We start from the raw sequence: 23835 nt of genomic DNA, 5'->3' as shown, positions 1-23835 counted from the left end.
ACGGCGAGAAGCTACACTATGTGTAATTGAAGCAGCATTTCCTTTCACAAAATAAACTGTTTTAAGCTGCTTTTTACTTTTGCTGCAACGTCGGCTGTGTACACCTTCTTAATTTGTGTTAATGAGCGTCTTTTTACCCTCATGTCACGTAAAACAGTCCTGTTCGCCAGCTGTTTCCTTACCCACATACGCTAACCTGCGAGGAACTGGTTTTGTTTTGTTGTGTTCTCTGTCGATTCTATTATTTGAGTAACTTGTAGATGCTGACAGTAAGTCGCCCCAGCGATAGACGGGCAGCTGCTGGCCCTGTTTGGCTCCTGGGGAGATGAACAAACCTGTTGTGGAAATAGTTGAAATAGCGCTCCGTGGACTACAGTTGCTCATTTTCCGGGAAAGCAGATATAGGGGTCTGTAGTTGTGGACATGTCAAAAAACATTTATAATGAATGTAAATATGCTTACATACGCTGGCATGTCATGTACAATGTTCCCAGACATTTGTTTGATAAACACCACGCTGGTGAGACGGAGCGAATATACCTTCGAAGGCAGTCGTGCCTCGAGAAGAGACTGCATTTCGTTGCTTCCCAAGGGAAAGGCTTGAGTGTGGTTGCTTTGTATTCCTGGCAGCAACTTTAAAGGAATTTAGTCACAACGTTTGCCATCTGTAGTATGTGAAAGGTGCCGTGTACAGGATAAAAGAAGCGTCCTCTGGGAGCGATGACGATGGCAGAGACACTTCCATTGTAGACGCACTGCACCTTATTCAACGTTTCAAATGGGCCTCTTATCTGAAACTGCACGCCGGGTTTAATGTTTGAGCACATTCCTGCCGTGGCTTGCCAAGCAAACATTTGTAGAACGTTGTTGTGATTCTTAATAAGGGAGACGTGGGGACTGGGTAGGACAGGACACGTACTGTAGCAGGGTTGTGAAACTGCACTGATGTTTTTCTCAAAAAAGTCGCCTCGGCAGCAAAGTGGTTAACATATTCATTCAAGGTAAATAACGTTTTGTAAATCAAACGGGGACACATATCCCCCGAGGCTTGGTTTTCATGTCCCCATATTTCTGATGGGATTCAGTTTGTTAAATAACCTGTTAGATCATCAGCATTGGACCCAGGTAACATCAAAACAAGCAGAAAGAGCGGAAGCCCAGATATACACAAATCCTTAAGGAGGCGAGTTCGGAACCTATAAATAGTGGCTTATTAAAAATAGAACGCGAGCAGTGATGACACACTTTTACTTACAAGAAGGCTTTTCTCTCTAGACAAGCCTTTAGTTTTAGCTCGTCGTGTCTCGGGTCAATTCGTTCCTTCTCTGAGCAGGGATTCCTTTTCGATTAAGTTGCCCCTAAAATGTTGGATTAACATGTGCTGCGCAAAAAAAAAGAAATCGGGTAATTTATCATGAACTGTGACTTCTATTCTTCTTTTCGCCATTCTGAAATATTTGAACTTAAAAAAAAGTTTGATAATATCGATTGTAGCACAGCCCGTACAGTAAATTAAGGCTATACTGACAAGGTAGACACTAATTGATTTCTTATAATATCTTCTCAGTTTTCAAATTCCTCTATCGTATCATTTCGAGTTTCAATTTTTTTATTTTTCCCTAACAGAATCTCCAAAAAGGACAAGTCTGAGATTTTTTGTATTTTAATATTGAATCATGATTATCTGTAAAACATTGCTAGAGAATTCTGAGAACTATTAGCGATTCTGATTTGTTTGCGGGTTATTTGTTAGTTAAGGAGTAACCCCAGAAAAAGCCATTTTGCTTAGAAAAAAAAAAGATTCAGTGTTGTTTCTTTGCTCAGAATAGCCAAGAACGTGGATACCATGACAACCTTTTCTGCTTTGTATTGAATTCACTCGATTCCCATAGACTTAAAGTAGTGGTTTTATCGAATTAACTACCATGTTAAATGTATTGTGTATGTCTTGAGGCAGTGTGTTGAAAGCAAAACACATCGCGTTTTTAATGGACAACTTCTAAAGCTTAAAAGCTTTGCTTTGACAAAACTTTCACACGAATGTTTGGGAGTACGACAGAAATGCTATGTGCTCTTTCTCTCTCACACACTCCTTCAGACCACTAGAGGGGAGGCTGGTAGCTTTGTATGCAATTGTGGAGCACTTGCCTGAGCGCTGGCAAAAATTGGATTTAGAAAATATTACTGATTTTAATCTTCGGCTGTATGGCGAAGTCAGAGAGACCTTAAGCAGTTAAAAATCCGTTCTGGGGGTCAGTGTCGATTCTCTGAGATGGATAACCCCTGTTCGCTCTGATCAGAGAGGTGCCTCGGCCAATAATGATTGAAGTTCGATTTTGACACACTTGCCGCTGCTGGGTAAAACTAAGACAGACCCCGCGCTTCTCAGCACCCGTGGGCTGGACAGCTCCCAGCGGGGCGTGAGTGAATCGAGTAGTTAGGGCGGAGGATCTCGGAAGTGTATGAATTAGAGAGAGAGAGAGCAAAAAATAAAATAAAATAAAACAAAACAGGAGTCTGTGACACATGTGCTATTTAGCCGGACGTTCGTATTATTTTTACAGTGTTTTACTTTTATTTTGCCAATGCTGTGGCTCAAAAGCGAATGGTTTTGAGTTTTGAAGTGCATTGTAAGGGAAGGGTAGCTTGTCGATTATTTTGTAGGTCTTCCCAGCGTGTGACCTTGAACGCACTGAGTGACAGTGGGCAGGGTGATGTGTGCAAGCGGACGGCCGTGTCCAGTGTCCAGCCCTGTGTTCTCCACGGGCACGTGCGACACTGCGGACAGCGGGCCCGCAGTGCACGGCTGAGCGCGCGCCTTCTGTGGGTTTCATTTTCACGGGGGAGTTTTGACGGACGACAAGGGGCTTAAATCACGGCATTGTGCAATTAAATTTTCATATGTGTGATCTAGCGGGACATTAATATAAATTCTAATCGGCAGAGAAATAGCTTCCTGCAAATTCTGACTCAAAGATAAAGCCTTTTAAAAGATCGTTGATACGAAACATTTTTTTTTACTGTTTGAGGAAACAGCCTGTAGATCCTCTCAGTCTGTCCCGAGTTTATTCCCCAAACTTTCGTTAACGTCTAAATAGGTTCGGTAACACGAGGAAGTGAGATCGGAAACATAGCAATAAGACTGCTTATATGTTGGGTTTTTTTTCACATTTACCTAGTCTGCACACTGTGTAGTTTTAAACCAGCGTTTTGTTTGTCTAAGGGCAGGGTCAGGAATCTCAGGCGCGGGCAGCGGCGATGGCCATGGAGGGCCGAATCCGGCAGTTTCATAAACGTCTTCCAAGAGCAGCGTTACTCAGCGGTTTTTCAGGCGTAGACATATAATTTCTTATTATTTATTTTCGAGTGGGGGTTGGTAAATCACAAAGTAAGCTCACGAGTTACAATATTTAAACACATTTCGGTTTCCATGCCAGGGGCAACATACAGTACCTGAATGTGTGGCGAAGTTAAATAACCGTTGCTTTGCCTGCATCCATGCTCTCCAGTATCTTTATGTTACAGGAGGCACAGGAATGGAGGAGCGTTTAGTTCTTGTCCTAGCTTTGAGGTTGAAAGCAAAGTATGAGGAGATCCACTGTGCAAAGTGAAAGAGGGTAGCATGTTCTGTAAAATTCCAAAAAATAATGTCAGAGTTTTCTCCAATGTCTGAGGATTTTTTTTGTTTTACTGAATATAAAGTAATTGAGGGACACATATTCTTGTTTTTTTTTTAACATTATGCTTAATGGAGGTAAATGGTATTTCAAACCACTGCTTGAATTCCAGAAATTACATTACTGTAGAGTCATATTATAAAAAGAAAACGTGCTGTTTTAAGATATTTATTCTTGACTACAGAGAACGCCTTAGAGGTTGATTTAATCATGCAGAGAAAGGAACTACTTCATTATACAAGTTAACAAAAAACTAATTTTTCACATTTCTAATTCAAGTTCAAATTTATTACCTTGTCAAAGCTATTCAAATACAATACTTAAGCAAATACAGTATAACCTTTCTGAACATTATTTTAACGTAAACAGGTGATGCGTTAGAATTTGCTTCTGAGTTATCTTGAGCAGGAAAAAAACCTCTTTTCAGTGTGTGATTTTCCCCCTGCTCTAACAAAGGACATACTGTAAAAGATCAAAAAAAATGTATGCAAATCATATGGCTTCTAATGAAATAACAAGACCATGACAACAGGACACTGAATCCTCTGCCTTTTCTGTAGTAAGAGAAAACTCATAATTGATTTAAATATCTCATTTTGGGATAACTTATTGTCAAGCTCCCCAGCTCCTTCACTGGACTGTGTGAGGACGCTGGCTTGAGAAATAGTGAGCCAGGCCCAGGACTCCAGTCCTGGGCCTGGAGTGAGCGGTGCTGTAGCTGCAGGTATTCATTCCAATGCAGCTCTTAATGATCTAAACCTCTAAGCCAACTCATTATTGGCTGAATTGCACCAAACCAAGGACATAAGAACACAACCTGATAACAAGAACAGGCCATTCAGCCCATCAGAGCTCAGAACTTTCTCACACACTGAGTGAATCTGTCACATCGTCAAGACGGGACCCAAAAGACCTGTGTCTTCCCCTCACCTGCTCTTCTTGGTAGCACATGCCATGCTTTAATAACTGTCTCAAAAAATATTATTTTAATACATTTGTGTGAAATTTCACTTTCAACCAGTTTTGAGCAATGGTTTATTTGCTGAATATATCTTGAAATTAAGATGGGATCTACCTTTTTCCCATTAACATTTTGAAGACTTCAATCAGATCCCATCTTGGATGTCTCCCTACATCCCTGTCCATCTTCCTCTGCTCCTTATCCTCCTCCAGACTCTTTGCATTTCCTCTCTGTTCTCCCACTTCCACAGTTTGCTTGTCTACCCTGAGAGCCCTGCCATCAGGAGACTCACCTGTTCGAGCAGTACCTTTGGTCCCTTAGCCCTCAGTTGTCTTCCTCAGTGTCCTTGCCTCTCAGGCTGACAGTGCACTTGGCCTGTTTCCCATGTTCACTGGGAGAGCTGACCACCAACCCTTGTCCCAGCATGGTGTCCACTTCGGATCAGACAATTTCCTCTAGGCCTTTGCTGGCCTTGTTTGTCATCTTGTTAGCTTACATCGTGAAGTACTGTATATGGCATACATGACTGTAACGTTTAATTTCACATTTGTGTTGTACAGGAACAAGTATGTTTGTAAATAGTAGTCCCTGGATAAAGACTACTTGGTTAAGGAAATTAGTAGTTTTGTATTTAGACTGAAATTTGTACATACCTACTGTCTCTCCGAATAAACTTTCTCCTTAATCCCTGGTTTGAGTCTTGAAGCCCTTCTCTGAACTTTCTCGAATGCTGTATGATTCCTTTTGTAAAGTAGTCACCCGAACTGTATAGATCACTGTAGATGTGGTCCAAATAATGTGTTGTACAGCTTCAACATGACGTCTTCTGATTTGTGCCCTTCCTGCCTATGTAACCAAGCACTCTCCTTGCCTTCTTATTGCTTCTTGGCACTGGGAGGATGACTGTACCACAGCTCCTCTCTTTCCCCCTTTGTGCCTTGTAGTTATAGAGTAGACATTTCATGGTATGTTTCTGTTCTAAATTTTTCATATGCATCTACATTTACATTTTTGTAATATAACTTTACTAATATTTAATTTCATTTACCTTGTACCTACTTTCTTGTGAACACTGTCCAGATATTGATCTATTTGCATCTTTATTTCTGGCAGCTGGACAAAATCTGGTATTAGTAGCAAATTTGACTAATTTATTACTGACACTTTGATCAATAGGAACATAAGCATTGCACCAGTTCTTGTATTTTTTACAATAGATCACTATATCTTTCATACCTACACCTATACTGTATATGCTGTACATTGTATGCTTGCATATACAGTATGACAGAGATAAGCAACTCCTTTCCCCTTTCTTGTTAACAAATTAACCCTCCCCAGCCCTACAGGTGCTGGTGCAGACACCCCTGCCTTCCAGCTTTGGGCTATTCGGTTGAAGAGCACGTGAAGGGCAACAGTCTCTTTACACCATCCCTTTATGTAAGAAAAAGCCAGAGATTGGTGGAATTAGACTACTAAGATCTCCATTGGTATGGAAGATACAACAGCCTTTAAGAAGTCTGAGCTGGCCCTCTATGACTTAAAGGGTAATCATTCTTCTGCTGGTTTAGGAATTGCATTTATCGTATTCTTTAGCCATAAAAATTGCATAATTCCACCAGGTTGGAAAAGTGAACTTTTTACTTTGTGAAAGCTTCCTCATCCATTTCCCCAGCCATGACCATCAATGAAGCCCAAATAATGCCTGCAGCTTGAAGTGTAACCCCTGTTGTGTACATGTGAAACTCAACAATATGTTTAATTACCATTAATGTCTTGGCTGTATGCTAAAAATTTACATCTTTCTTTGCATGGCTCTTAATTAAAATCTAATTGTCTAATTATCAGAAAGAGATATGCGATTACTTTCTCTCTCCTCATAACCTCCTCCCACCCTTTTTTCTTGCTTCTAATCTTTAATGTGCTGAAGCAATGTCATTAAACTCACAATTAAGTTACATGTTGTAGGCTTAGCTAAAAACTATTTTCACTTAATTTAGTGAACAACGAGGTTTGTGTAAATGTCTTAAAAATAGGTTTATCTATAAAGTGTAAAATATGAAAAATTGCTGTGATACTGACAGTATTCATTAACAAAGACAAAACAAATATTAATGTATTAAATGAAAATGCTACACAGCCACCTGTTTTGAGGGAAATCTGGGCTTGTGTTTTTGTGTGTTTCAGTTGGAAAGGCTTGCCTTTTTTGCAGCGGTTTTTGAAGAACAGTTTATTGGGCTGATCCTGTTGACCATGACTGTTCTATAGCAGAGTGGAGCGGGCATGGATTAGACTGGGTTGTTAGCTGAGAATAATGGGAGGAAGGTGCCAAACTGGGAAAACTGTTATCTTTCTGTTGGGCACAGTTTAACTCTCTGACATGCATCCAAAGCGCAGCCTCTTCAACAGCAGGTGGGTGCATTGCACAGATCCAGTGGGCCTCTGTTTTTCTTCTCTTCTGCTTCCCCAAGGGAAGTACAGAAACGAGGTTTATTTCCAAAAACCTGTACACATAATGACCTGCAGGGCTTCACAAAGGTTTAAATTCGTGTTGCTCTACCCACACAGATTAACTTTGTATATAATATCCAGAATTGTTATAATAACAAGAATAAAACACTATATAAAATGGATCCAGCCAGTCAACAATTTCAAGATGACCAGAATATTTTTTTCTCTTTGAGAATGCAATCAATACCTGGAATGTTTTCATATGAAGTAGTATTTTTTTTAACTTCAAGAAAAACTGTTGACAACGAGTGAAGAATCTTGTTTTGGGCTCCATCAAGCCCATTTATTGAAAGTGACTTGCAGAGGGGGTGAGCTGTATATGTCTGTCAGTAGCTCCTGTGTTACTCAACAGCATCAGCTTTATATCTCTGAAATGTCAGAGCATGAGGAGGTTTAGCAACAGTGTTACTGCTGCATATCAGCAGTGGGAAAGTGACAGCTGCAAATCTACTGGTTCCTCGCCCAGTGCCGTGATCACCGCCCCATCCTCTCAGCAGAAGAAAGAGCCATGTCTCACAAGGGCCCGGCCGGCTTTGTCAGGTGTGGGGAGAGTTGCCAGTGATTGTGGAAAGATGAAAATAAAATCTTTTGTGTAGTGCCTTTTTCTGTCAACCTACTTGTCGTTTATTTGGCTATTTTTGTTTGTGTTTAATTATCTTGAACGGAGTTCATCTGTTTTCATCAAGTGCATCCATTAAGCTAATTGCTTTTTTTATACTTAGTAGGGTGTTTTTTTCTATTTAAACAGTAAACAATTTTAAATTCCTAAAGGACTGCCTGCCACTATCTATGGCATCAATGTTTTTTCTTCTGATGTTTAGATTTTCATTGTTGGAAAAGTGCTCTCAAGTGCTAAAAAACACGCCTCGCTTGGCTTCATTTTAGAAGTGCCTCAAACAGGGTAGGAAGCAAGTCGGAACACGGCTTGTGCATTACATTATTCATCTCTTTGTAACGGATAATCTTATTGGAGAGGGAAACATTTAAGCATTCGCAATAAATTGATACAGCTAAACTTCGTGTTATCCGACTTCAGCTTTAATAGAAACCACACACCCAGAATGAAATATGTTCTGATTTTGACAAACTGTTTCAACCAGTTATGAGTTTATACCATGTAGCCATTAACAGAAGTGTGTGGCTAGTGTGGGTCACGACAACACAGAGCCCATCCCAGAAGTACAGGTCAGAAGGTTAGCTTGGACTGGACGCCAGATCGCTGCAAGGAACAGCTGGGCACAGCTGGGCAGAGGTAGGCAGAGTAGATCTTGATGCTCTAGCAGATCAGATGTGGTTCCAGTATGAGGTAAAGTGTATAGATCCTTCACTTTTGTGTGGGGGAGCACAGTGCTGGGATGTTCTGTAGTTCTTCTTGGGTTGTGCTAATTTTACCTTTGCACTCTGTGTGGTAAAGGAACAATTACAAAATCATTCAGCATATCTTGCATATCTCTGTGCACTACTGGAAGTTGCCCCTTTAGGTGCAGGCTCTTAATTGTTATTTACCTATCAATTCATAACCCATTGTATTGTGAACTGTCATACCTCCATTCTAATTGCAGTTCCATTAGAAGTGTGCACAATGACACCCTGGAGAGAAATACAATACATTGGCAGAGGCCCTAAAATTACCACGGCCAGGGGACCACCAGCTTCTCCCACAAGCATGGTTAGTTTGGGCACGCTGGGTTGATTGTAAACAGTGATTTGAATAAGCCCACGGCTGGTGTCTTTTTTCCCATGGCGTCTAGCATGGTTTCTGAATTTCCTGCGATTTCCTGTAATTAGATTGAGTTTTTTGAGATTTGAATGCGCCCATCTTTGGAGAGAAAGGTTCCTGTGTAATTACGGTGATGAAAGGATCGCCGAACCAACTGACCTTGGTTTGCCAACACACCCCCCCGCCCTTCTTGCATCAGCAGAGATCCGCTTTAAAACTGCATACAAATGAAACACATTTTCTTCAAACCAGGACACTCAAGAGATAATCTGCAGACAAATATGAATAGGCTGACAGCACTTACATCTTGCTGTCAACCTATTCACCTGCAGTTTAATTCAATATGCATTTAACAGCAAGTTTTTGTAATGGTGTAATGGTAATGGTGAGGAGTCCTGCCACAAAAATAACAGGACTGCAGCAAAATAATAAGCAGAAAAAGGAGCAGACAAAACCTTCCCTAAGATTCAGTTGTCTAGCAGTGTGCCTCCCAGAGACACAGCTACAGATGGTCACGAAGAAGGCTGATATTTATCCAACGTGTGCAGAAATACTGTGGATGGACGAGACAAATTACAGTAGATAAATTAATGAGATAATAAATTAGATAAATTCCATTATTTTGGTGTCTAATAGGACAGGTTCCTTTATACTGTACGCGCTCTTCTTTTGCCACTCCCTCATTCTGTTTTGTGTACTGATTTACTGCACCCACTTATTTAAGCGGAATAAATAATAATGTATGAATGGCTCAACAAAAAGGCTGGAGTCTCAGTTCAGTGACTTTTGTTTCCCGAGTGTCTGGTTTATTTGATGTAAAATGCTTAAGTAGTCCGGAAGAAGAAGAAAATGAGGTACAGTAATTAGAAGGCAGTGTGACCCTGGGGCCGCGGCTGGCTCCCTGGACCTTTGAGTCTCGGCCCAGGCTGGCCCAGGGACTTCTGTTTCTCTGGCAGCTGCTGCTGGAAGCCCTTCCACTGTCAGAGATCCTGTAGGACGGTCTGTCACGTATGCTATTTAAACTCACTCTTCAACGCTACATGGTTTTTGCCTGCGTTTTAAAAGATATGGTAAAAGATCAAGGAATCTTATTTGTTCCTCTGAGCCAGTGGTGCCTGCAGAACCTGGAAATGCAGTGTTCCGTTTAAATGCCACTTTTGCAAACTACAGATCAGTAAAGCATTAGCCTTTGATTAACCTCATCAGTTTGTAACACGCGGTGTTGGTTTCTGATTGGATATTCTCTAAGCTGATGTTTTCCTATTTGATTAGTGCTTAATACATGTTAATTGTACCCCTTTGGTTGTTAATTAACATGTAAGCTTGCTGTATACTTCATATCAGGAACATTTCTTATCAACTTAAAGGAGAAAATAAACCTTTATGTGGCAGATATACAACCATATTTTCTGGGTCTCTGTTTGCTGGGAGTTTGTCCAAACAAAACTAACAATATAAATGTGTCTCTCATACCATTCAAGGATTTCATAAATAAAATTAATTTAGACTTATTTTAGGTGAGCTAGTTAAACTAATGTAGAGGATGCAAGAACTCGCAGAGCAGTTCAGTGAAGGTTTGAAATAAGTTTTAATTTGTTATGAAAAAGGCAATTTTCCAGAGGAGACCCAAGAAGACCCAGACAAGGCAAATCCCCCAAGAGCTATGACTGCTTGTTGTATTTCAGGAAGTTTCATAGTCTGAGCACAGCTCTGGTCAGTCTCCTGTCACTACCAGGAATGGGTGTTTTGAAGTAATTATTGCATATAGTAATTATTGCATTAGAACTACAGTATACTAAATATTTCCACGTATGGCACAATGGCTTCTAAAATGGCTATTTCTGATAAGGTTTACCCTACCATTCAGTTATTCCCAAAATATCACATACTTAGGCCAGATCAGAAATGAACACTAACTAGTGTTTAGTTTTAAACTTTGCTTTGCTTCAAGATTATTTTTACCCAGTCCTTTTCAGACATGCATTCACTGACAAATTGGCAGTATGTCCTATACTAATAATTTCCAAGTGATCAGGCCCAGAATAAAAGCCTCGTCTTCTGCACAACATGATTGGATCTTCGATTTGGTTTCTAAAACCATTTTCACCTGCCCCTTATGTTTTCCAAATTAAATGCTGTGGCACAAAAGGTCAACTGCTGCTTACAATGTATTTTTCCACTTGGGAGCACCAGCATTTACGAAGAGAGAAAAAGGTGTTTAGCACATCAAGAGACCATGAATTAAAACCATATAAAAAAACTCTTTGAGGATTGTTTGAGGACCGGCATTAGTAATTTATTAATGAAGCTTAAATAATAAATAATTATTACTTGCATGTCTGTAGCACTTTTCATCCCAAAGCACTTCACATACAGTACCCACTCATCCTACGCTACACAGCAGTTCAGGAGGAGAAGTGAGAGATCATTTCACAAGTTGAATTAAGGAGGAACTTTAGCATGGCATGAGTATATGTGTTAAAAAAAATGTAGCCAGGACTCCAGGGTGAGCACCTCTGTTCTCACTAACAGTGTCCTGTGATATTTAATGACCAACTGGCCATGGCCTAGACAGTTTTAACGTCTCATCCAAAGGATAGCACCTTTTACAGCCCAGTGTCCCCAGTCACCATACTGGGGTAGTGGATAGGAAATTCTGGTCCGGTGTGCAGAGTGCCACCAACTTGTTCACCAACACCTTGACAGCAGCCACCTGGTTTTCCCAAACAGCGACAGTAAAGGGCATAGCACACACTGTGCTCTTTGGCATTTGTTGATGAAAAAGAAAAAGACCTTTAGGAAAACTGACAAATGTCTGCTGCTGGACACTGGTGATCTGTTCAGACCCTTGAAGTTGTTCGCTTGTCGGGCAGTTAAAGATTTCCATTTTATTGTTATCATTCTGCAAGTGACTTGTAAACACAATCTTTTCAGGGGTGAAGAACAACTGAACAGTTTGCAGATTAAGTGCAGATATCTAACTTTCAGACCTCAAGGGAAATGGACAGCAGTCGATACTTTGATTGAAGGCACAAGAGTGAGAGATCCTTCCTCCCACCCATCCTGTTCCCCCCTGCTGACCTTGACATTGGAGGCTGCTTTGTTTATCAGTGCTTTAGCACAGTAACACACATGACTGACCACTGGCTATTATGCATTATATATTTATCTCCTTTTTTAATAACCTGCAGCTAGACTGATATCCAGGCTGTCCATTAATGTTAAAATTATGGATCTGCTGCCTGAGAGCCCTGGTATCTGTACCCTGTGACCTTATCTCTGGGTGGAGAGAGCAAGACCCTGCTTTTGTTTTCTGAACACTGAGCCCTGCTCCTTCACTGAGGCGAAACAACAGCTGCCATATCTTATGGAGCTTCCTGTTCGTTCGACAGTGCATTATCATTTATAAAACACATAATGACAAAGACACCAATGACAGAGAATAATAGGCTAATGGCATGATCCGTGCTTTGAGGTCTGGCCACAAATGAAGCCAAGGTCCATGCCGCACCATCCAGTATTTCGAGAGCGTGGAGTTATATTCTACTTAATAAGAAGACAAATGGCCCTTGGCAGTTAATTATCATGGTTCCTAATTGCAGTGCATCGCAATTTATTTCAGTTCATATTAATAGCGTTTACATTTCATTTGATGTCAAGTATTTTTTTCCTTTCTTTCTGTTTTCAGTCCTACAATTTTGCATGCTGTACTCAGATAAATTTTTGCAGCCCCAGAAAAAAATGTAATGCCTCCATAATTTTTAAAGGACTCCATAAGTCTTGATGCAAAATTAATAGAGCCAGATGAGCATGGGTGGAAATGATTTGTGTGCTCAGTGCCAAAGAAAAAAATATCCTATACAGCCGGAAAAATACTGTTGTGTTCTAGTAAAATGCCAGTTATTGATTGCCACCTTCATTAGTGAGCAATCTCTACTGTACTGCAGACAGGTTCAGGTATTAGTGACTTATTAGGCAGCTCTGAACAGCCTTCTTTGCTATCACATTGTACACAAACCTGTACACACTTTAAACAGAGTTGTCGGATAAAATCCCAATTCTGACTCACGTCTGTATTTGTACTGTACTGTGTAGCATATCCTTCACCATCTTTTGCTCGCTTTTTTGCAAATTGATTCCTAGCTTGTCACTGTACAAGTGAGTTTTTTCTCAGACTTAAGTTGTATCCCTATCCTAAGCCTGAAAAATTTAGTCTCTATGGGTTTTTGGGGTATTTTAAAATAAACAAATATTGTTTAAACAGGTCAAGGTGTGAAAATATTTACAGCAGTGCAAAAGTTTTAGACATACGGAACTTTACACAAGCTTTCAATGTTATTTTTTATGCACACAATTCAACTTGCCTGCTACTGAAATTTTAAGAATTTTGTTTTAAACTTAGTTTAATGTATGTATATAAGGATATATAGATGTAAAGAATTGTATTTTCTAGGAAAAATAGCCTTTAATCTACTAGCTTTGAACTGTTTCTGAATCTGTAGAGAGGAACAAATGTCTGCAACTATTGTGTTAATGAGTTAAAAGGATTTGATAAGCAAATGTGACGGATTAGCTACTCCAACATTTCATATTGGCTGTGTAGTTTACGTTGAGATGTTGTGATAAGCTTTTGAAGATTCTGCTCAAAGGACTGCTGAAATGATAAATAATAACTTTGGTAGCTTTGTTGTTCTTACCTAGACTACAATGAATTAGTGGGGGCTTTGAATAAAATGTTAATGGTAATAAAAATATATAGTATCTCCTAGTGTGTGTATAATGTATTTATCTTAATTTTAAAAACAGCAGTTTCAGCTCTCCTCTACACTCATCCAGTTTGGAATACCTTATCGTTAATAATCTGAGTTTGCTGCTGTAACCCCTGTTGTACAATGAGGACCTGTGCATGCACTCCTCCTTCAACACCACCGCCAGGCTGCCATATTTGCTGTTGGGAATGCTGGGAATTCAACAGTTCTTTACTGGAGCGTTAGCGCTGACTGAAGGAGCCATGTGTCTCTTGGTGACAATGCTGCAAGTTCATAGGCACCCAGTCTGAGAGTTCGGTTCAAGGACACCCTGACCAATTCAAGCACATCCACCCCGGTGGCTCTCTGCCAGTTGTGCTATTTTTTGAAGACTCTCAGTCACAGACAGTTCATGAAATGTCCCAGGCTAGAGCCGACAGTATCTGAACTATATGTGCTCCCTGCTGATGCCTTTACCTGCTAAGCCATACAGGAACACCAACTGGAGAGAATTATAACTAAAGGCATTAACAACTGATTAATTTAAAGAATTAATAAAGTGATCAAACTACAGTATGTCACATAGCTGAACCCGAGTAAGTTTGAAACGGGTGTTCATGACTGTGCTATCAGGTAAAAACCCCATATAAATGAAGTAATAATAACAAGAAGAAGAAACTCTTGACAAAATAACTATAGTGTAGCAACTATATGTGTGCACTCCATAATTTAGTGAATAACCTTATCCCAGATACAAGGTAAGAAGACATTTCTACTGTTTCCTAGTCTCCTAAATGTTTCATAGTTTTCAGTCATACAAACTAAGCTTTCCATTCACTTTTCCCATTTCCCTAAGTGTATGCATATGCTAGCCGTACGTATGAGTAAAAAATTCTTTTAAAAAATTTAAAATTGCATTCGTTTTTTTTTAATTACTGTTTGAAGAAAAAAGTCACTGGTGTGCAAATAGTCTTTGAGTCAGCAGAGATGTCGGCTTCCCTCCGTCCTGCACCATGACTGGACGAAAAATGGATGGAGCGTTTTGTGAGAAAAGAACACGAGCCCCATCCCTCACCATGTGATAAGTGTGACCCCCTGCTCTTAGGTGCTTTTGCCCATGAGAAACCTTTTTTTCAAATGTTCCACTTCACTTGGTGCTGATGTCTGGATATGACCAACAGGGTTATGGACAAGTGTGCTGGTACAGTATGCGAGGTAGTGGTCAGGACTGAGGCCTCAAAGTTAAGGTGTACAGTAGCTTCGAGCTTCCTCGTTCAATAACACAACAGTAGCACCTCACCCTGGATTCACTCACATTGTTTCAGTCGGTCGCAGAAACAGGGACTCTGCAGATTGTCCTTGGGCAGGAGGATTCATTCTTTGATCTTGACTTGTCTGGTTATGTAAAATATTTTATTTTTGCCTTGCAGAGAGGAGACACACATGGTTGTGACAAAACATGCGTCAATTATTCTCATTTTCTTGCCATCACTTTTTCCTGTGCAGATCATGTTTACACCTCATGTATCAGTGCATATTGATGACTCTATATGCAGTAATACTGTAATGCTGTCATTGTACTCAGATTCCATTATCAGCTTCATAGATGCCATTAAACTAAAAAGCTTTACCCCGAGGGCAGGAAAATTGGCTGCCAGCTGCCACTATTTATTGTATTGGACTTCAAGGAGGTCTTGCGGGGTTTTGTCTGCCATTAAATTCAATTAGTCGAGTATTTATAGGTGACAAAAAAACTGTTCTTTATGAAACAAAGGAGGGCTCGATATGACTCGATATTTGCTCTTAGGAATAAAGATGCGTGTATTTACATATTGGCAGCTTCCAAATGCATCAAGAAACTGTACAGTATGTGCCAGCTCCCTACTGAGTTGACAGGCAACTTACATAGTGTTTGTCAGGCACCCAGCTGTGTTCACATCTGTCTCTTTGATATATAATCACTTCCAAAGTTATGATGGAGCATAAACTAGTGTTCAGATTTATTAGAACACCTGAAGATTTGTCATTTATTGAGCTTGGCAAACAAAAGTGTATTTATATACAATGAAAATCCTCAAGTTTTCAGTGCTTATCTTACATGTAAAAAGTTCCTAAAGTAGTTTGAACTTGCTTAGAGGAGTGTTTGAAGTCTTTGTTTTCTTGGAATATAAAAATGTGTGTACTTCTAGATAGAATAGCTGTCATAGTGGTGTAAAAGACTAAAGAACTCATTGCTGTTCTGTAATTCTGTTTGGTAAAGATAAGCAATGGCAGACTTAAAAATAACACTATACTTAAGAAAAGCACTATTAACACCACATGTTGTTCCTTTTCTGCCACGTTTAAAGTTTTAAGTTCTTTAATCAACCTGATACAAGTGGAGAGACTTCAAGCCTTCCAGAAGGACAGGTGTGTCCTGCATCATTGTCCCATCAGCTGCCCTCACTCTGCAAGCCCACAGCTCCAGCTGCTGAGCTGAAGCACTGGGTGGGACACTGGCACAGAGCTGCAGACCCCTTCCTTACTCACTTCCTTTTACTGACCCACATGGGAAATTTACAAATGGCAAATAAGACCCATGCAGTACTCGTAGGATGAGAAACAAAAAATAAAAATATAAGTACTGTAAAATAGACAACCGATTGCCCAAATTAAGTAGTTTAACAGCCGCAGTACTGAAAGATAACTTGGTCCTACTGTATCTGAGTCTGAGTAGTCTAAATCAATGCCCAGATGGAAGGAGCTCAAATTCACTGTGCAAGGGGTGATCATGACAGTCAGTGATTATACTAGCTCTCGCACTTTTTGTTTGTTGTAGATGTCTGACAGCTGTTAAATACGTTTGCTGGCTACCTTCACTGTCCCGCTCTTTTTTTACTGAGTGTATAAAGGTTACCAAACTTCGCCTATCCTTATAAACCACATGGGGGTGCTATTGTGTGGCAAGCTAATGCAACCTCAGCCAACTTCGAACCCTTCCAATCCCACCAGTCCAGTCCATGCTGGGAAATCCCAGTCGCAGCCTCTCATGACACGGTCCGCACTCTAAACAAAGTGCTTTATGGTGGGTTCTAATGCTGATTTGAGACCTTTACCTAATTCTACTGCTATGTACTGAACAGTATGCAGATGTGTAGCTGTCTGATAATATGAGCAGCTTCATTTCTGTAGATCCAGATGTTCGAATAATAGCTGGTTGTGTAAACGGTTTTCTGAAATAATCTGTAATGTGTATTATTGCTATTTCTGTTTCTCCATGAGGTACTAGGTGTCATATTCTCTCTTTCAAAGTTAGAGAAATCTTTTATATGATTGTATTAAGAGTCCCTTATTACTCTCTGAATTGATAGGGTGGTGTTTTCGGAGGTTGGTACTGCTGCCTTACAGCTCTTGGGCCCTGGGTTTGAGAACAGACTGGGAGATCCTCAATGTGGAGTTCACATGCCCTCCCCTGAGTTTTCATCAGGTTTCCTCCTACTTTCCAATGCCATGCTGGCTAGGATTATCAGTGTTTCTTACTCACCCCTGTGTTTGTGTGTGGACCCTGCAATGGGCTGTTGTCCCATCCAGTGAGTGGTTCACAATATCCCCTGTATTTCCAGGACAAGGTATGGTATGGTGAAGTTAGTATCTCCTGTATAGATACCACTTACTCTGACAGCACTGTGTTTCTTCTGCATTTGTATTATGTCTTTAATACCTCCACAGAACTTCTGCTTTGCATTTTCTTGTTCTATGAGCAGTACTACTGATTGTCATTGAAAAGTGAGATTTTAGTGGCCTGAAACACTCTCGATGTACACACAATTCTTAATTTAATAATCTGTCCACCAAGAATAGAGAACTGATGGCTGAATACTGAGCTCTACTGCAAACTGCTGTCAGATTCTTTCAGCTGCCCTATCATTCAAAACCTATGTTTCTTTTTTGTCCACATCTCACAGGAAATTAGGCCTTTTAGAAATTTATGAGTGCCTTAAGAAAAATAATTTGTGACTTATATATTTAAGAAATTCATTTGAATGTTTGTTAAGCATTTTCAATTTCATGCACTGTGTAAAGTGCTGTGGTATATGTTTTCTTCTTTATATATAACAAATACTTTTACTAATGCCCTGGTTGTGTAGTGCTTTTTACCCTGATCCCCAGTGCTTCACATGTACAGTAGGAAGGGGCATCATCTACCACTGGAGAGTACTAGGATGGCCATAGGCCATTATCAGCCCTTCAGCTATAACGCAGCTAATCTGCAGAAGTGTAAATTCAAAGGTAAGGGAGGACCTATAGAGTGTTCAGCAAGGAGGCTTTCTGAAACCCTGTGGGTCTCAGGGTTGGAAGTCCAGATATTTAGTTAACTGAAATCTCTTGAGTCACACATTTTTATGTCAGAGTAATTAAATTCTGTTATGTGGTGTAGCTACAGTATAGTAGCACAGTACTTCATAGGGGAGATTTCCACGGAAAATCAATTTTTTCAACAATATAAATATAATAAACACAATCCAAAGGTGGTTAAGGAGACTCATCAATAAGTGACAGCTGATACGTCTAAATTGATGTGTGACACTTGCAACATGTACCTGTAATACCTGTTAACAGATGAAGTGATATCTTTAATTGCTTATGTTGAAAACATCAAAGCAGAAATTTCATAACTGTCTGAATGCAACACGTCAGGCTTCTTTTCGATTTCTAAAGATGACATGTAGGAAAAACTGGACTGGATTAATCAGAATTAATCATGTTGCTAAACTATTCTTTTGGTGTTCTGCTGCACCAGCACCTGAAGAATTCCTTTTCTGTTAATTGCAGACTTGACCATCATTTCTTCCTTTTTTAATTTCAGTTTTGTCAAAGATTGCTCCCCAGTTTCACTTTTTTCTTCCACTCTGCTGATATTTTATTCATGGCAAAGCTAATGAACCTCATGATTGACTGTGGAAAACAGAGTCCCGAAGAGCAGGTTTTCCAGTTCGCTGGCTGGCTGCAGAGAGGGGGACTTGACACAGAGCAGAGACAGGGAATGTCTGTGCGCAGTAAACATCTGAGAGTGGCTGATTGTCTTCATGCCTTTGTTAAGCTTTTCTTCTTGAAAAGTGAGGTCAGTTGTCTGCCAATGCAAAAGATTATTTATACAAACACATGTCAGTGTCTGCTTTTATGCCCTTTCTTGTGATTGCAAAATATTCAGGAAGTTCTGAAGGGTTTATAAATATGCAAAATCCTCCTTTGAAAATGACGTTGAAGTAGACCTCTGGCCATCACTTCCTCTCTGGCCAGCGTTGAGTCAGTAGAGTAAAAGACTGAGGGGAAGATCCAAGGGTGCCAGTCTGCTAAGGCAGCCTTATTCTATATCATGCATTTGTATTCTGGACAGCTACTGTAATGGGAAAGAAACACCGCTGTGTTACGTGTCCTGAAGGAATGAAAATGTCCCTGAAGGCACCTGCCTGACCCGTCGGCCTGTGATTAAAATGGACAGATTCAGGCTGCTGCTGTTTGTCTATTACCTGTCTTCAGCGGCCGAGGTTATTGTGGTTATGTGTTGCAATGTGAAACTCTTCACAAGAGACAGGGAGGGAGAGAAGATTATATTGCCTTGGAGAGAAATCAATACATATGTGCAGTTTTCCTAAGACAGACTGCAGGTATGCATATAGAAATATTAAAGCATTTACTCATGCTAATCTCTTAAGTATGACAATAACATTGGGCTCGGTAATAAGCAGCTAGTGCAGTAAGATCAGTAGCTGAGCTATGCCAGTCCATGCTTGATGTTCACATTTTGTTCACGCTGTGCTTTTCAACAACACCTGCAGCAGAGAATTAAATTGTTTTCCTGTACATTAAGTAACAAAATCCCTGCAATACATGTGAATCTTTGAATTATTTATTGAGAGCATTTCTAACGCATTACATTACAACAGCAGAAACGATGTTATCAGCCTTTGATAAAAGGGTGCTCTGCTGTAACAAAGGAGCAAGATCAGTTTTTTTTCAATAGATTTAAAAATTTAAATATGTTGCTTTTTAATAATTTGTTCTCTGCAGTGCTTTGTTCGTTATACTGTAAAGTTGCATAAAACTGTAAGAATATACTGTAATCATGAGTTTCAAAAATGTATGACGAAGAAATGGAACTGAAAGGTAATTCTAATATGGCACTTTGGATTAAATTAACAACAGATTTAATCCAACTCCGAATGGCCACCTACTCTCGTTTTTGCTGAAGGCTGGATACTATATGAGCATGAGGGCCCGGCAAAAGATGTCAAAACTGTTTGCATAGACCATGAACAAGTTTCTGATTGAACTTGAAAAGCTGCTTTAGACAGACAACATTGTATTACCACTTGGCAATCCTGTCAGACCTCAGAAGCTAAGCGAGCCTGGAATGGGACACATTCAAGGAAAAACAGGTAAGTGGTTTTGGGTGGACCAGTAGGTGCTCATCCTCTTGATCCAGCATTTTCAAACCAAAGCCCCACTATGGTGCTAGGAGACCCTGTGCTGAAGGGGTTGCTGTCCAGATAAGACATTAAACTGAGGTCCTGTCATTTTTCATTAAAGATGCCATGGCTCTGTTTTGAAGAGTAGGAGTGTTAACCCATATGTCCTTGTTAAATTTCACTCTAAATGTATATAATCTGAGTTCTCAGAATCCCTGCAGATTTCAATTGATGAAGCCTATCCTGGCTTCTCTGCCTAATTGTCTGTGCAGTGGGTTGAATTATGGCTGCAAGTCACCCAGGTAGGGTATGGTGGACGAATTGTTACCTAACTACGTGTGAAGCACTTTGGGATCCTTTGAAATACAATTAATTATACAATTATTACATTTTGTTAGACTTTAGTCTTAAAATAACTCCTCCCTCCCCACCAGCACAAAAATAACAAAATGCAGAAGCAAGGTGTGATGATTCCTGTAAATCACACATCTGGTGAATTGTGCTAATAAAAAAGAAAAACACAAAGTTGCTTCTTTAAACAGGTGCAGATTGTTTTCTGTCATATTCTCCAGATGACATTAACATGCTAATTACATTATTGCATTTAATGAGTACAGAGTGCAGTCAGGTGCTTGTGCTGATGAATTATTTTTTTACAGCTTTCCTTGTAACACCCAGTATTAAGTAAGATTCTTACTTAATTAAAGGTGGTCATATCTTCTGTATGCATCTGTTTGCTTCTAAAGTTATCGTTGCAACATTCTGGAGAGTGCAAAGGGGTCCACATCTGCATTCCTCTAAAACCCTGCCTATTTAATGAAGATGCTGAGATCTTCTGCAGTGCTTTGTTTCTTCCTTCAAGGTGATCTACCATTCTTTTTTCCCTGTGCTTGACTCTGAGCTCACTTAATTAGCAGACTCAAGCTGGTGAGGCAAAGACGTACTGTATGCCAAGGTTCTAACTGATGTATGAAATGTATGCCTAAATCTACACCTGGTTCACCTGTACTAGATACCCACCTTCTTTGGAATTATTTTGAAAACCATGCACTGTACCTATGAAGAAACCCAAAGCATTTATCCTAGTTACTGTACCTGCCTGATCTGCAGATCCTCCTGTATGCAACAGAGACATTGTGATACCTGCACTTCTAAAACCAGTACATGAGGGTAGTATTACTCCTAACAACTAATGCTTTGCTGTACTTCACTGGAATGATCATGAGCCATCAGTAGTGTTTTTTTGTAGTGGTCCATTTGTTGCAGACCATATTGGCAAAACAATCACTGAAATCCTAAATTTTCTAACTTCCAGAATTAATTAGAGAATTAAATTATGATTTTTTTTACATTTGGTGATTTGTCTAAAAACTGCACTAAACATTTACTGTATCCCATAAACTCTGTCCCTGCTTGATCCTGTGTTTCACAATGCAGGTATTGCCAGTCTTCAGCACTTTCAGGTGTGGAAAATTATTTCAGCTGTACCATGCCGCACACCCTGCGGAGACCTGTGAGGTGGCATCGTCTCAATAAGTGTCATTCTGGAGACGTACTGTAGCACCTTCACTCTATCACTGACAATGCAAGCCTGTGCAGAAGTATTGCTACTGTACGTGTGCAGCTGACATCTCTCTAGCATTGTGCATGTTTACGAGTCCTTCAAAATGCGATCTAGAACAAAAACAGCACAGGGCATAAAAGAAGTTGCAAAGGCACACGGTGCGTGCAGGGAATGGTACATGGGAACCCTCTCAGGAAAACCGGGTGGCTACATGTAGTGTGGGTAGAGCAGGAGGTGACGCTCTTCACTGTAGTGACTGGGGACACTGCACTGTGGGAGGTGCTGTCCTTTGAATGAGACATTAATCCAGGGTCCTAGCTAGTCAATCCACAAACAGTCCATGGCACCGCTGTGGAGATTCCACTCTAGGCTTGACACAAGACCTCTGACCTCCCTGAGTACGTGAGTTAGCCTTTTACCTCCCCACCTGGCTACACAGCCCCCTGGTGGAGCTGCACATCGGTGGTGAATGAAATGGGTCTCCTCTTATGCTACCTACAATTATTTGCAATTAAGCACTGCAGCCCATGCAATTATTATTTCTTAATAATATTTCATCCTTCCCCCTTGTGTAGCCAAATTGCCTTTTAACTCACTGCATTTCTTGCAAACATTCTGACGTTTGTTCCTGCACAGCTGTGTCTCCCTGATAAGCTCTGATTTCTGTGCTTATAGGACTTGAGTTGGAACCTTCCTCAGAGCTGCTTATTTACCATGTTTTAAACAAGCATTCCATAAATGCTTGAACTGTAATGTACATTGTAAAGAATCCTTTATCTCTGCTTGGTTATTGTTGGGAAATTTGATTTGACAGAGATTGGAGTTGCTTTTATCTTTAGAAAACAGTTGGCTGTGATTCTTCCCCGGATAAGACTTTGTATTTAATTTATTTTTTTCTGGTGAAGTTTTCATGTACAATGTGCTGCTATTCCTGTTTAATTTAGGTCGATACACAGGTTTAAAGTCAATGTGGATGCCAAACTTCAGCAGTGGGTATTTGCCTCATATTCATTCAGCACAAATTCAATAGGATATCATGTTAATTAATTTATAATTGCTTTGGAAATTATGACGCTCAGCGGTGTTACTGTTTCCCCCAGTAATTACAACTGTGTCACCCATTGGGAAGAATTTTTGAAGTTGGTAATTGTATTTGGTCTTAAATTAGTTTTTAAATATCCCAAGCTAAAAAAAATGCTTTGCTGATGCATAGTAGTAGCTGAAAGGCTCTGTCCCCTAAGTTGTTTTTTAATTATGAAAACAATTATAGCTTACATTTTATTTATTTGGCTGACACATTTATCTAAAGTAATTTACATTTTCATCCATTCATATGGCAACAATTGAGTGAAGTACCTTACTTAAGGCTACAATAGAATATCTCTTTGGGGATTTGAAAGCACAACATTCCAAGTTACAAGTTCAGAGCCCTAACCACTGCATCACACTGCTGCAGCAACTAGGTATAGATTTTACCACTATGAGTTAGCAAAGTTTATATACAGTATGAGACATTCTGGTGTTGCTCTTACATTACAATTTTGATGGTGACATCATACCTACTCTTCTCAACTTCATGAAGAGTTTTCTCCCTTATTTCTGTGTAAACCACTCTTAATAGGTGATCAGTGTACAGTAGGTTGAACAGTCACGGGTGGGAATCATGGCATATCCAACGCTCTCGAACTAGGCACAAACTAGGGTGGGAGCGGCGAGGGCACAAGCCCTAGAACCCGAATCCGTTACAATAACAAAAGGACAGACAATGAAATATGGCTATTTCGAAGTCACAAATGTGAGATATAAAGTCGGAATTCTGAGTTACTAAGTCGCAATTCTGAGTTGCTAAGTCGGAATTCTGAGTTGCTAAGTCGGAATTCTGAGATACTAAGTCGCAATTCTGACTTACTAAGTCGCAATTCTGAGATACTAAGTCGCAATTCTGAGATACTATAGCGCGTTTTTTTTTTACTCCCTGGCGGAAACGGGCTTCCATAAAAGTCAGATGAGCAGGGTGAGAAAAAAAACACATCAGTGTGAGCCAGTGGCAGGGGTAGAGTTCAGTAATCTGACGTCTTGTGGGAAGAATCTCTCTGAATCTGGAAGTTCATGCCTTTGTGCTCCTATAACGCTTACCAGAGGGGAGGGGGGGAGAGAAGTGAGAGACTAGGATGACTAGTATCCTTAGCAATACTTCCAGCCTTC

At 40.1% G+C, this 23835-nt stretch overlaps 1 protein-coding gene across 1 annotated transcript in view; it reads left to right on the top strand.

The window, feature by feature from the left end:
* Positions 1 to 23835, top strand: part of LOC148659328 (NT-3 growth factor receptor-like) — a 259803-nt gene that overhangs the window by 1055 nt on the left and 234913 nt on the right. The gene's annotated exons all lie outside the window — the stretch shown is intronic.

This window comes from Lepisosteus platostomus, chromosome 7, assembly GCF_059453375.1.
Source record: "Lepisosteus platostomus isolate fLepPlt1 chromosome 7, fLepPlt1.hap1, whole genome shotgun sequence".
Lineage (NCBI taxonomy): Eukaryota > Metazoa > Chordata > Actinopteri > Semionotiformes > Lepisosteidae > Lepisosteus > Lepisosteus platostomus.
The sequence above is the reverse complement of the archived record's forward strand: the minus strand, read 5'-3'. Positions and strand labels throughout refer to the sequence as shown.